Source organism: Bacillus rossius, chromosome 1 (assembly GCF_032445375.1).
Source record: "Bacillus rossius redtenbacheri isolate Brsri chromosome 1, Brsri_v3, whole genome shotgun sequence".
Lineage (NCBI taxonomy): Eukaryota > Metazoa > Arthropoda > Insecta > Phasmatodea > Bacillidae > Bacillus > Bacillus rossius.
Genome location: NC_086330.1, coordinates 379041089 through 379055435, shown reverse-complemented (window position 1 = coordinate 379055435; position 14347 = coordinate 379041089). Strand labels below are relative to the sequence as shown.

The following is a 14347-nucleotide window of genomic DNA, read 5'->3' as shown; positions in this document are numbered from 1 at the left end:
AAGCTACGAAGGTAACACTTTCTTGCCGAACTCAAGCGAACATGGCGAAGCAGACGGTGGAATTCTTCCGCCGACTGCTTCGGCTATGTACGCTACAGTTCGGCAGGGCAGGTGGCGAGGTGGCGTTTCAGTCGGCGGTCGTCTCTCGGGGCGCGCGCATCTCTCTCGCGGGCTGTTGGCTGGTAGTGCGTGGGGGATTTGTGGGCGTACGGGAGGCGGCCTAGCAGTGCCAACTGCTGCCGACCACATCCCGCGGGTGGCGGATACGGGATCCCAGCTCGAGAGTTGCAATCTCGCTGGAGTGACTGAATAACCACGTACCAGTTAACAGAGTTTCTGAATACGTATGAAGATAGTTTCTTTCGTGTTGGTACAAAACATACCAACATTTAATTTTTACTATTCTAGTACATTTTTATGAGCTTCTTATCTTTATTTTAAGTACTTACTTTGCCATGTGTTGTCTGTTTATATATTTTGTACCAGATATCGATGATACTACACTCCCACTTAGTATATAAATAATGTAGAGTAGGTATTTTATTATCAGAATAATGTATGCCAAACATTTTTCAAAAATAGTTTATAATTTTTAAAAAATGTCAATTTTTCTACCTGTGGAATAGTCAATTTTCAGTTAAGAAAACTACTTAAATAGCACCCTTTTGTACCTTGAAATCCATATTTTCCCGGGGGAGGGCCCCCGGAACCGCCCCCCCCCCCCCCCCCCCCCCACGGGGTGTTTTGGGGTGAACGGAGTTGTTGCTTTCCCTCATGTAAACCTCACGCCTCACCACTGAACTGGGTTAAGGGGCCCGCCTACCTGGGCACACATACGGTGTGCAGAGCTTCAGGAAAAACAACGCGATTTCAAAACTACTCAAGATATCTGAGTGGGGCCTATTTACGAATAGCATTTAAGAGTTCGCTGAGGGCCGAAAAGTACTTTTAATTTCGGATTACGTTTTTAAACTGTATTTTTAGAAGCGTTAAAATGCCTAAAACGCGTGTTTTCAGAGTAATTTTTAGGCAATAAACAATCAGTACAGATTCTTGAAAGCACTTAAGGGGCTTGCATAACACCTTTATCTTCATTTCTCCGCCATATAATGTTAAGGTCACCGCTCAAATTTCACAGTTATCCTGTGATGACTAGATATGCGCTTAGAGGCTATACCGTGCTGGAAGCACCAGCGAGCATCGCGCTTATCATCCCGCCTCTAACACACATACAACCCTGACGAGGCGGGCCCTTTAAGTCTGGGCATTAATAAAATAATCAGCAGAAAGGGTAAGCAAAGTTTATAAAACTATTGCTTTAATATTATTAATTTAAAAAAAATATTGTTAATACCGTTCAGATTTACATTTACACCAATATGTTTCTGAAATGTTTATGCCAAAGGGCAAATATAAAAGTGTTTAATAATGGTTGCTTTACCAGAAGTTCTAATCTATACTAATATTATAAAGCTGAAGAGTTTGTTTGTTTGTTTGTTTGAACGCGCTAATCTCAGGAACCACTGGTCCGATTTGAAAAATTCTTTCAGTGTTGGATAGTACATTTATCGAGGAAGGCTATAGGCGATATTATATTATCAGTAACATTAGGGATCCTTACTAAAAGTCCAATTTAGAATCAAATGCGTTGGAGGGGGTTAGATACAACATGCAGTACACGTACAAAGTGTGTGTTGACAATGCCACAGGCGCTAGAAGTTTATTAAGCGAAATACCACTCACTGACTCACTCATCACGAGATCTCTAAAACTGTACACCCGATTGACTTGAAATTTAGCATAGTTACTCATTTTGTGATGTAGACCCTCACTAAGAACGGATTCTGCGGAAATCCGATCCCAAGGGGAGTTTCGGGGGCGTAATATATCAAAATTTACAGTTTTTGGTAGGAAATCACCATGGAAATGGCTGTTGCTTTGTTGATGCTTCATTCGTCTCTATGGCGACTATTTCATTGTTAGTGCAGTCCTCATCACCGTTGAAATTTTGCGGGTACTTTAAATATCAAAAATTGCCCTTTTTTTCAAGTATATATATTTTACAGACTTGAAACTTCACAGTAACGTTCCTTATGTTACGCAGTATGACATTTTCCGAAAATTAGATCCCATGGGTGGTTAAAACCAGGCAACAGTGGGTACTTTGTCTGCATGAGAACAGGATTTTGCATTGTTCATGCCTTCTGCGTCTCCATGGCAACGGGCATCGCGCGGCAGTGGCGCACCCATAAGGAGGGGCATGTATAATGAGCGGTGCAAGAGTGATCTGCCTGTAGACTGCCGTAGCGAAGTACGGGTACATCAGTTGTACGTTGCGTGCACGAGTCGGGAAACCATCGGTGCTATTCATTTTCTCTCCGGTACATTATACAGCATTGTAATAAATTCTCACTGAATTTTTTTTATTTACCAATACTGTAAATGGAAGATGTGGCTTAATTTTTTTCCATTAGTATAGCCGTGCGAAGCCGGGTCAGGCAGCTAGTATACCATATATGTTTATTTTACTTGTGCAAATATGTGTTGCACCGAGTTATACTAGCTTTGAATTAGAGTTATATCTTCAATTTCATTCGACTAGTGTAATTTTACCTTGAATAGTTTTTAATGATTCCTTAAAAGTTACAAAAATGTGATATTGGCCGTTTTGGCAATATGTGGACAATATACTCTAGGACACTGCTCTTTTCCTAGTGAATCTTAATATCCTTGTTTAATTCCCTTTGCCATATCATTAACCTGATAGTATTTAACAGGGACCCAGCCTCGCCTCCCCTTTTTGACCATGTACCAAGTACTCAAACTGAATAAATACAGGATTTCCAATGTACATACCACCCAAAACAACCTAAATACCTAGGCTATGTGTATTAAGTTCAATTAACGGTGCGTTATGCAAACGACAGAAACTCCTAAGCGTGCATTCCGAACGGCTTGAATTGTTGAATTCCTCACATGCCGGACATGCATGACCTACCAAAATTAAAAACACACTTGCCGTGTGTAAACACAAAAGAAAAAAAATAATTACTTTGAGAAACAAACATCAAATTGTAACATGATGTTTCTTACGATAGATTTATTACCTTATTAACGAACACAATTTAAAATACCATACCATACGTTCTAAACTAGAGCGCGCGACATACGCAAATATTAAATAAAGAAAATAAGACAATAACAACAAGTTATGAGAATGACCACGAATAAAAACTTTTGTGTGTAGGTAGCGTTTAATGCCGTTGTGGTCCCAATATGAACTATCTGCCTTTTAGCAAAATCGCTACATTTGTGTGTTATTTTAAAGTTTCAAAGCAGAAAGAATTTTACCGTTAATAATTGAATAATAAACAATATATTTCTGAGTTCAACTGACAGTTTGAGTTGATTTCGGGAAACTAAATAAAAATCATATAACTTATTTTTTTTATTTTTATTTATTTATTCATTTCATTCCGTAGACCCCTTACAAACTGCTGGAGTTCTGGGATATGGAACATGTCAGTTTTAGGGCGCGGTTACACGGGACCCTGAACTACTTCAGGTGAACATGTTTAAGTAAACACGTTTACAAACGCGAAAGTGTGCGGTTACACGGTAGTTGCTGAAAAGTGTGTTTAGCTCTAAAACCGATTGTCTACTGTCAACGAATGACTGTGTTGTTGATCTATATTTTTTAATTGCATCCAGAAAACGCGGGATTTTCTCACTTGTTTATACAGCATTATCAGCAGAAATGAAATGTGTTTACATATTGCTCAATATTTTTTTACAAATCGGGAATTCAAACATGCACAGTAAAATTTTTAAACTTATTTTTTATTATTTTCTGAGCGAGAGTACCTATCTCAGTTTTAAGAAAATTAAGGTCAGGATAAATTAAAAAATATGTATAATTATCTGTTGGTTTTTTTGTTGCATTCGGTAAAATATTACTCGAACTTGTGCCAGAGACACTTTCCATCTAGAATTTCTGCAAAAGACTGACGCCGACCGCCAATGCTCCTCTGTCGCATAGACCGCTATGCCTCATCAACGTCTCGCAAAAGCGTGTGCACCGAACGCGCCCGTGCGCGCAGCAAAGTGCAGTTCGTGCGACGAGGCGAACGCCATACAACGAGTGCTACACCGGCGCAAGGATCCGGCCGGGTGTGGCATATCCTTCCGCCGCACTACAACAAATTGTTATAATTATGTTTTTCCACAGGATTTTATTAAACATTATTTTTTATTAATTAATAATTAAGTCTTTGCAAAATCATGTTTCAATGTGCGATTTGTCCCGAACCTGGCCGGTTCAGTTTCCCGCGAAATTCACACGTTTCCGCGGGAGGGCTGGCGGGGGAGGGGGGTCGCGCGCGGCGACACCGCTAGTGTCCTTCGAGAGCTCAACCAGGCCGGCAGCCTGCGCGCAACGCGGAACCTTCAACCTTTGCATTCACCGACATGTAGTTTTCCATAGTGTAATTTCTTTTCAACCTTTTGTACAGTTCCGCGGTCGGCCTAAATTTACCATGAGGTACTTAACTTAATTCAATCAGTGCTCCGAGATGAGTGTTTACGTCATACGTAAGTACTGTGGGGAGAGTATGTGTTTTTACGTCGGCGCTTCACGCCCAACCTAGGCTACTTAGTTTTGGCCCGCACGGGGCAGCCAGCAGGCGACACGTGCCATCCAACTTAATAACGATTCAGTCCCTGGGACACACCTAGACACCACGTAGAGTCGCCGGAGACACGGGCCTACGTGTTGCTAGCCCAGTTTATCAAGTGTAATGTGTTAGCGGAATAGTTGTTCGCCTAAGTGTAATTCGTCATGTCAGGGCTTATGTATCACCGTCGTACTGCAGTGCGCCACCAAACTTAATAACGATTCAGTCCCTGGGACACACCTAGTCACCACGTAGAGTCGCCGGAGACACGGGCCTACGTGTTGCTAGCCCAGTTTATCCAGAGCTAGGTATTAGTGTAGTGTATTGTGCTTCAAAATATCGTGTGCCATGTCAGAGTGTCTTTTGTAACTTTCGCGTCACGTATACGAGTCTGCCCCTCACGCGCATAAGAATCGTGAGCCTGCCGTCGTCCGGGGTCTCGGGCTCGAGTCCCGGTGTGGCTCCTAGTGGGAAAAAGCGGTTCTTGCTACGTATTGTCCGGGTGGGCGCCAGACTAGCTCGGTTCTAGTCGTGAGTTTGGGGGTCGTGGATGTATGTGCCCCTGCGTGGCCCACTAGGGCCGGCGGCAGTGTTGCGTGAGATGATTTTAAATAAGAGGCGTGGAGTTAAGGTGGTGGTGTCGTACCTTTTATTCATAGGAACGAGTCGTACACAATACAACACTCTACAGAGGTCCCCGGGGGGGGGTTTACTCGTTATTCCGTGGCGCCGTATGGTTTGTGTTCCGCGTTACGTGGCCTCGGACGCTGCTACGTCTCATACGTCTCACTGGTTACACGGGTAACGTAATTTCGTAACACAAAGGCGGGACACAAAATACACTGAATTAAGGGGGTGCGCACAAGTTTCGTGGCACTCGTTACTCGGGTAACGTAAGTTAGCAATACAAAGTACGGGACACAAAAATACACTGAATTAAGGGGGCGCGCACAAATTACGTGGCACTCGTTACTCGGGTAACGTAAGTTAGCAATACAAAATACGGGATACAAAAATACACTGAATTAAGGGGGTGGACGATTGGAGACGGCCAATCCCGTATGCAAATGTCTCGGCGCGGGTGTTGTGCCCACTGTGGTGAAACACGCACCGCAATTAAGTTTGTCCAAGTTCCCTTGCGGGTTTGTGGTCAGCGCCGTGCGCGTGACCTTAAATAAAGTTCTGTAAGTTGCGGGAGGCGGCCCGTGCCGTATACTGAAGAGCAGCCCCGCTGACCAAGTGTGGTGCGGGGTGTCTTTAAATTGATGCGGCCGGATTAGGTCCTGGACCGAAAAAAGGGACCGGGTACTCACGGAGAGGTTAAGTAATAAAAGGGGTTCTGTTAATTAGTGACTATATTTACCGGACGTTACTTTCGATGTAGACAAAGGATGTTGCCTCTCCGTGGGACGTAGGTCCGCCCCGGTCCGTGAGCTGCGCTGAACTGCCGAACTGGCATGGCGTCCGAGGGAGGCTCGGCCTCTCTCGCGCCAGGCGTGACCTCATTACGCTAGACTCCAAACGGGTGTGTCTGGAAGAGATTTTATTGTCGCTAAAATCCTAATTTAATGTTTTAGGAGGAATGGGTACGGTTCTTCTCTTGTCTACTCAGGTTTCCGCGGCTCTGTCTTTGATTGCTGTTCGGGTCGCCTGACTCGGGTGGGCCATGGCCAGGGGTGTGTTCCGTTAGCGGGAGCGTATACTGGCGGGTGCAGGTCGGGCTCTGGGGTGGTCGTCGGCCAGACGACGTCAAACGCCCCCCCCCTGTGAAGCCCGACCTTGCGCCGCTTATGGTCCCGCTAACATGGGGCCACCCCTAGCTCCGGCCACTCCATCCCGGCGTGGTTCGCGGCTCAGCAGCTGGTTGGCTCCGCGTACTGGACCTGGTGATCAAGGCCGACTGGGCCAGCGTGCGCGCCGCCCCGGTTGCCGTCGTGGCAGGCGTGCCGGGGGCAGCGTCGTGGCGCCTGGGCGGGGTCAGCGGCTGATAGGGTCAGCGCACTGGACCTGGTGATTGTGGCCGACTGGGCCAACGTGCGCGCCGCCCCGGTTGCCGTCGTGGCAGGCGTGCCGGGGGCGGCGTCGTGGCGCCTGGGCTGGGTCAGCGGCTGATAGGGTCAGCGCACTGGACCTGGTGAACGTGGCCGACTGGGCCAGCGTGCGCGCCGCCCCGGTTGCCGTCGTGGCAGGCGTGCCGGGGGCGGCGTCGTGGCGCCTGGGCGGGGTCAGCGGCTGATAGGGTCAGCGCACTGGACCTGGTGATTGTGGCCGACTGGGCCAACGTGCGCGCCGCCCCGGTTGCCGTCGTGGCAGGCGTGCCGGGGGCGGCGTCGTGGCGCCTGGGTGGGGTCAGCAGCTGATAGAGTCAGCGCACTGGACCTGGTGATTGTGGCCGACTGGGCCAACGTGCGCGCCGCCCCGGTTGCCGTCGTGGCAGGCGTGCCGGGGGCGGCGTCGTGGCGCCTGGGCGGGGTCAGCGGCTGATAGGGTCAGCGCACTGGACCTGGTGAACGTGGCCGACTGGGCCAGCGTGCGCGCCGCCCCGGTTGCCGTCGTGGCAGGCGTGCCGGGGGCGGCGTCGTGGCGCCTGGGCGGAGTCAGCGGCTGATAGGGTCAGCGCACTGGACCTGGTGATTGTGGCCGACTGGGCCAACGTGCTCGCCGCCCCGGTTGCCGTCGTGGCAGGCGTGCCGGGGGCGGCGTCGTGGCGCCTGGGCGGGGTCAGCGGCTGATAGGGTCAGCGCACTGGACCTGGTGATTGTGGCCGACTGGGCCAGCGTGCGCGCCGCCCCGGTTGCCGTCGTGGCAGGCGTGCCGGGGGCGGCGTCGTGGCGCCTGGGCGGGGTCAGCGGCTGATAGGGTCAGCGCACTGGACCTGGTGAACGTGGCCGACTGGGCCAGCGTGCGCGCCGCCCCGGTTGCCGTCGTGGCAGGCGTGCCGGGGGCGGCGTCGTGGCGCCTGGGCGGGGTCAGCGGCTGATAGGGTCAGCGCACTGGACCTGGTGAACGTGACTGACTGGGCCAGCGTGCGCGCCGCCCCGGTTGCCGTCGTGGCAGGCGTGCCGGGGGCGGCGTCGTGGCGCCTGGGCGGGGTCAGCGGCTGATAGGGTCAGCGCACTGGACCTGGTGAACGTGGCCGACTGGGCCAGCGTGCGCGCCGCCCCGGTTGCCGTCGTGGCAGGCGTGCCGGGGGCGGCGTCGTGGCGCCTGGGCGGGGTCAGCGGCTGATAGGGTCAGCGCACTGGACCTGGTGAACGTGGCCGACTGGGCCAGCGTGCGCGCCGCCCCGGTTGCCGTCGTGGCAGGCGTGCCGGGGGCGGCGTTGTGGCGCCTGGGCGGGGTCAGCGGCTCCGGCAACAGCTCCACCCGGGTGGCGCTCTCGGTGGCCGCAGTTGGTAGGGCCCGAGCACCTGTCCCGGGTCGTCCCACGCCGAACATCCGGGGTCGACTCGTCGAGGTGGCCTGTTGACGTTGGCCCTCAGCGTCTGGTACGGCGTGGATGGGTACAGCCTCCTCTCCCGTTCCGGTGTGCCGGGCGGGTTTGGAGTAGAGGCCTCCTCGTCCCCGTCGTCCAGTTCCATCATCATGAGGGTGGTGTCGGCGTGGTCGTTGTGCGGTTGTGCCCTAAGCACCTCCCCGGACTCGTTCTCGGGGGTTGACAGTGGTTCCGAGTGTGGCTGCGGTGTCTCGCAGCGAGCGGCGGTGCGGTGGTGGCCAGGGTGCCGGCCGGCAGGGGCAGCGGCGACCAAGGTCAGGTGGCTCTCGGCAGGCGGGCAGCAAGCGCGGGCGGCGCTCGGCACGGCCCGGCTCAGCCTTGCTGACATGCGGGCGTTTCGCGGCTCGTCTTGCCAGACGGAGGACAGGTGTCATCGGCCGAGTGACGGTCACGTGCGGTGGTGGGGCGGTCGGGCGTCCAGGTGCCGTGGCGTCGACCTGCATTGCGTCAGGCAGATGCAGGGAGCTCAGGCGACCCGGTAGCCGCGGTGACGTCACGGTGTTGTGGCGCGGCGCCTGTGGCGACTTGAGCGCGCGTCGCCTCGGCGGCTGCTGTGGCAGACTGTCCGAGGGGCGGCGTCGTGGCGCCTCTGGAGCGCAGAGTGCGCGTCGCCTCGGCGGCTGCTGTGGCAGGCCGGCCGAGGGGCGGCGTCGTGGCGCCTGAGCCTCGAAGCCAGGCGGGCACCGCGGGGCGAATCCAGGCGGCGGGGCCTCGCACAGGCGTCTCGGCGTCGTGGCCCTGGGCGTTGCCTTGTCCAGCTGCTGTTTTGAGACCGCGTACTCATGTGGCAGTGAGGCCGGCTGCATGATGTTGAAGCTAGGCGGTGGCGACGGTGTGACGCGACGTGTCGTTGTCGAGTCTGGTGGCGTCCCGGATGAGGCGTGTGTCGGAGACGATGCGGGTTGCGTCGGAATGGTCCTTCGCGGCACGGTGACGGTGGTCAGGTGCGGTGGCGAGGCCATCCCGGCGTCGTGAGTTGCCTCCGACACGAGGCGGGTTCGTGACGTCGTGACAGACTGCGGTGGGACGGTCGGCGTCATGCGTCGTTCGGTCGGCTTCGGCGGGTCCAGCGTCGTCACAGTCATGTTGAGTGGCGTCTGGTCTGCGAGGGGTGTTGAGGCTGGTGGCTTTGGGCCCGGGGGTGGATGGAGCAGGATTGGCGGCGAGAGGTTGACGAGCGTCGGCGTCGGGACGGAAGGCGTCCTTGGTGAGGCGTAGTGCGTCGGCGTGAGTGGCGTCAGGTTGATGTAGCGTGGTCTCGCTGGTGACGGTGTTTCCGGACTTGGGTCGGGAGGCGTCAGGTCTACGAGGGATGCCGAGGTTGGTGGCTCCGGGACAGGAGGCGACGGGAGCGGGATTGTTGGCGGCATGATGAAGGTCGTCGGCGTCGGGACGGTTGTACGTGACGGTGCGGATGTCGTCGGGGCGTGAGTTCGTGATACGTCTTGCGTCTGCGTGAGTGGCGTCTCGATGTCGTGAATTGTCGCGGCGTATCGTAGGGGAGGAATTAGTAGCGCTGCTCCCGAATACTGCACTTGGGTGGCTCGTCCTGCGGTACATCGCGCGCACGTGAACGTGAAGGACTCGCGCCTCAAAGTACCTTCACGCTCGTTGGTGCAGTCACGATGCCATAGGTCGGTACACTCGTCGCAGTGGTAGCCCATGCTACTTCCTCCAGGACACGACCGGCTTCCACACATCGTCATCCCGTATGTGCGATACTCTTGACAATAGCCACACTCGTACCCCGCGGCGATCCTGCCGTTTAAGTACCATCTCGGGTAGAGGTGGTAACACCCACTGCATTCGTCTGCATCCATCTCTTGTTATCGTGCGTGTTCAGCTGTGTCGAGTCGTGTTTTTCACTCGTGGCTCTGTGCGCGCTGTGCAAGTCTGCGCGCGGGGTCGCGCTCGCCGGCTAGGCAGGTGCCCGGACAGCCGCACAAAACAGAGGCCGAGAATGGCCGCGGCATGGGCGGGGGTGCGGATGGGCGTGTGAGGCGATGGCCGAGAGCGCCCGGACAGCCGCACAAAGAGGAGGCGAAAACGGTCCGCGCGGGGTGGGGGTGGTGACGTCGCTCCGTTGCTCGCCTCGCCGTGATGACGTGTGGAGGTGGGGGTGGTTGGAGTGTCCTTTGTCCGCTCGCCTCGTCGCGCCGGTCTGTCTGGCCTTCGACCCTTCCTGTGTCCAAAATGGCCGTTTCGTGTCTCCGCTGTCGCCTGTTGGTGAATTTATCTCGAAAATGTCCAGGAGGTGGAGAAAAAAAAATTTTCACGTTATTTTCTGCCCCACGCAGCGGGCGCCAAATGCCGTCGTCCGGGGTCTCGGGCTCGAGTCCCGGTGTGGCTCCTAGTGGGAAAAGGCGGTTCTTGCTACGTATTGTCCGGGTGGGCGCCAGACTAGCTCGGTTCTAGTCGTGAGTTTGGGGGTCGTGGATGTATGTGCCCCTGCGTGGCCCACTAGGGCCGGCGGCGGTGTTGCGTGAGATGATTTTAAATAAGAGGCGTGGAGTTAAGGTGGTGGTGTCGTACCTTTTATTCATAGGAACGAGTCGTACACAATACAACACTCTACAGAGGTCCCCGGGGGGGGTTTACTCGTTATTCCGTGGCGCCGTATGGTTTGTGTTCCGCGTTACGTGGCCTCGGACGCTGCTACGTCTCATACGTCTCACTGGTTACACGGGTAACGTAATTTCGTAACACAAAGGCGGGACACAAAATACACTGAATTAAGGGGGTGCGCACAAGTTACGTGGCACTCGTTACTCGGGTAACGTAAGTTAGCAATACAAAGTACGGGACACAAAAATACACTGAATTAAGGGGGCGCGCACAAATTACGTGGCACTCGTTACTCGGGTAACGTAAGTTAGCAATACAAAGTACGAGACACAAAAATACACTGAATTAAGGGGGCGCGCACAAGTTACGTGGCACTCGTTACTCGGGTAACGTAAGTTAGCAATACAAAATACGGGATACAAAAATACACTGAATTAAGGGGGTGGACGATTGGAGACGGCCAATCCCGTATGCAAATGTCTCGGCGCGGGTGTTGTGCCCACTGTGGTGAAACACGCACCGCAATTAAGTTTGTCCAAGTTCCCTTGCGGGTTTGTGGTCAGCGCCGTGCGCGTGACCTTAAATAAAGTTCTGTAAGTTGCGGGAGGCGGCCCGTGCCGTATACTGAAGAGCAGCCCCGCTGACCAAGTGTGGTGCGGGGTGTCTTTAAATTGATGCGGCCGGATTAGGTCCTGGACCGAAAAAAGGGACCGGGTACTCACGGAGAGGTTAAGTAATAAAAGGGGTTCTGTTAATTAGTGACTATATTTACCGGACGTTACTTTCGATGTAGACAAAGGATGTTGCCTCTCCGTGGGACGTAGGTCCGCCCCGGTCCGTGAGCTGCGCTGAACTGCCGAACTGGCATGGCGTCCGAGGGAGGCTCGGCCTCTCTCGCGCCAGGCGTGACCTCATTACGCTAGACTCCAAACGGGTGTGTCTGGAAGAGATTTTATTGTCGCTAAAATCCTAATTTAATGTTTTAGGAGGAATGGGTACGGTTCTTCTCTTGTCTACTCAGGTTTCCGCGGCTCTGTCTTTGATTGCTGTTCGGGTCGCCTGACTCGGGTGGGCCATGGCCAGGGGTGTGTTCCGTTAGCGGGAGCGTATACTGGCGGGTGCAGGTCGGGCTCTGGGGTGGTCGTCGGCCAGACGACGTCAAGCCGCCACTGAGGAAGTGAGCTGCGCGTGTGACTAGTCGCGTCGGGCAAACCGTTACGGCCAGAACGGGCAGCACCATGTATTGGGCTGTGCTGTATTAAATTCACCAACTATCTGAAGAGGTTTTGTGTTATTATTCAGGCGTCCCGAGTGGCCTCAACAGCTCGGGGGGCCCTACTGCGTTGACCCCTACCTCTAGCCACAAGGCCGAACCTTCCCTGAGATCACGAACTGAACAAAATCACGTCTAAATACTCAGAGGTAGCGGGGACGGCGTCAAGACTGTTTATATTCTAACCAGCCAATCAGAGGCTAATGTAGAAGATATGTCGATCTGAACTACTTTGCCAACCTGTTTAAGTTAAATGAGAAATGGTCTCGAACGAAACATGTTCAGACTGTGTGTAACCGCACTCAACAGCTGAACATGTTCACCTGAAGTAGTTCAGACTCCCGTGTAACCGCGCCCTTATATACATTAAAAAATAACATATCTAAGATCAGCGCTTACACATAAACCCACAGCAATACATAAATACAGTAATCTATGTACAAAAGAATAACAAAAGTATGTATAGTATTTGATTACATATTTAGACACCATTTCACATATACATTTAGCTTGAGACTTTATTAAATTTGACAGATTTATTAATTTTTTAATAGTGGATCTTCTTATTATATTATACAATATCAAATGTGAGATAAAAGTTATTGTGTTACAAGAAGTAGAATAAAATGTCAAACAGTTAGTATGTGAGAAATTCATCCACTGTATAGAATGTCTGAGATAAAAGAAATATTTTAAGGTTCTTCTGGAATTTTTTATTATTTTGTTTGCTTAGCTCTTTCAGACTCTCAGGTAACTTATTAAATAGTTTTATGCCTGAGAAAATTGCACCCTTCTGACTTAGCTTGAGTCTGTTAAGTGGCAAGTGGAGGTCATTTCTATTTCTGGTATCAGCTGATCAGTCGCTTACTGGGATTAGTTTACGTTATTGGCTTCTTTAAGGTGTTTCATCTACTCAGAAAAAATATATATATATCCATGGAGAGTGTATGAACACTTTTGCTATAGTATTGAATTTTTTCACGTGTTTCTTCGAATTTGATAGTTTAAAGATGAGGAAGTGAACACAAAATTTACTTAATTTTTGCGTTTTATTAATATTGGTTGGAGGTAAGGCTACTGTTAGCTTTATTATTATAGTTTTCAATTCGGTGGCTTAGTAGTTTTTTTTATGCCTGTTTAACTTTTATATTGTCGGTTTATTTTTAAAAAGTTTATAAATTATAAATAAATAGGCGATAGAAAAGACACGCTAGAATTGGTAAAGCGTATGACAATTGCGTATTTTAAGAAATTTCATGGGAAGTTATATCAAACATTGACGGAGAATATTGAATATTCGTATTTTGTTTTAAAGAATTTCATTGTTTCTCGATCATCGTATGGTAATAGTTGCACCTGTTGGAGGCAGTATATTTAGTAAATATTTTAATTTGTACTATTTTTAAATTAAAAGTAAAATTTAGAATTTACAATAGCATGCAAGTTAACAAATGCACACAACCAGCAACTGTTTTATTGGGAAAAAGCACACACACACACACAGGCCCAATGCGTGCACAGAAAGTAGTTTTGAATTGAATTGCCAATTACGCTTGCAATTGGGCTTTCTTCCGGTAGCAAGGAGTTCCTTTTCACTCACTTCTCCCCCCCCCCCCCCCCGGCCTTCTTCTCATTTAGCATTCTCCTCAGATACTTTGCATCTTTCACCCCTACCATCTCTTCATCGAACCCATTCCACTCCCTTCCTGTGTCTGGCAAGAAAAGCATTCCTACCCCTTTCCGTTCGCCTCCAGTCCCTCTGGAGCTTCCATCCGTGATCTCTCCGCCCTTTACACCCACCTCTGTGTATCCTGGTCCCCAGCTGCTCCCCGCCCCCCTCTCCCTTTATCATCTATTACAGTTCGACATACCTTTCCACCCTTCTTCCTTGTAATGCTTCCCTCCCAGGCTTCTTAATCGTCTGTCAGACTATGCATTTCCCCCTCTTGCCCTTCCCTTATCTTTAAATTGAGGTATTTCAAACAAAGATAAATTATATTTTTTTATATTTTAATTAAAAGGGTCTGTTTTAAGTACCATTGTTTACTTTATATTCAAGCACACAACTTCCTCACCACCATTAAAAAATGCTCTGCTCCATAACAAGATTTTGTCTCCTCTGTTACTTACTGGTCTCCTCCGTTCAAAAGTGTTATTAACAATATGACTTTAAAAACAATTGCATAGAGAATTAATATGACTGGTAGTATAGAGGCATAAGGAATGCTCACAAAAGTATAGAAAAAAAGTTTCAGCTTCACTGGCCTAAATTTACTTTCGAACAAAAATCATACCGGAATGGCACCTTCTCTGTAGAATGACCCATACCCACCATCCACC

The 14347-nt window shown here is 51.0% G+C and overlaps 2 protein-coding genes across 7 annotated transcripts in view; one reads left to right on the top strand and one right to left on the bottom strand.

Moving 5' to 3' along the window:
* The window catches only part of LOC134528576 (tudor domain-containing protein 7-like), a 52707-nt gene extending 49505 nt beyond the window's left edge, over positions 1-3202 (bottom strand). For 2 of the 6 annotated variants that reach the window (XM_063362319.1, XM_063362321.1), the window contains exon 1: positions 3108-3202. The gene's annotated coding sequence lies outside the window, so the exon portion shown is untranslated. Of the gene's footprint in view, positions 1-449; positions 490-3107 lie in introns of those variants that run through there. The other 4 variants (XM_063362323.1, XM_063362318.1, XM_063362322.1 and 1 more) reach the window with 4 other exon arrangements.
* Positions 3203-12923: 9721 nt separating this feature from the next.
* LOC134528578 (probable ATP-dependent RNA helicase DDX43) overlaps positions 12924-14347 on the top strand; it is a 23058-nt gene continuing 21634 nt past the window's right edge. Inside the window, exon 1 of the mRNA XM_063362324.1 lies at positions 12924-13075. The gene's annotated coding sequence lies outside the window, so the exon portion shown is untranslated. The remainder of the gene's footprint in view (positions 13076-14347) is intronic.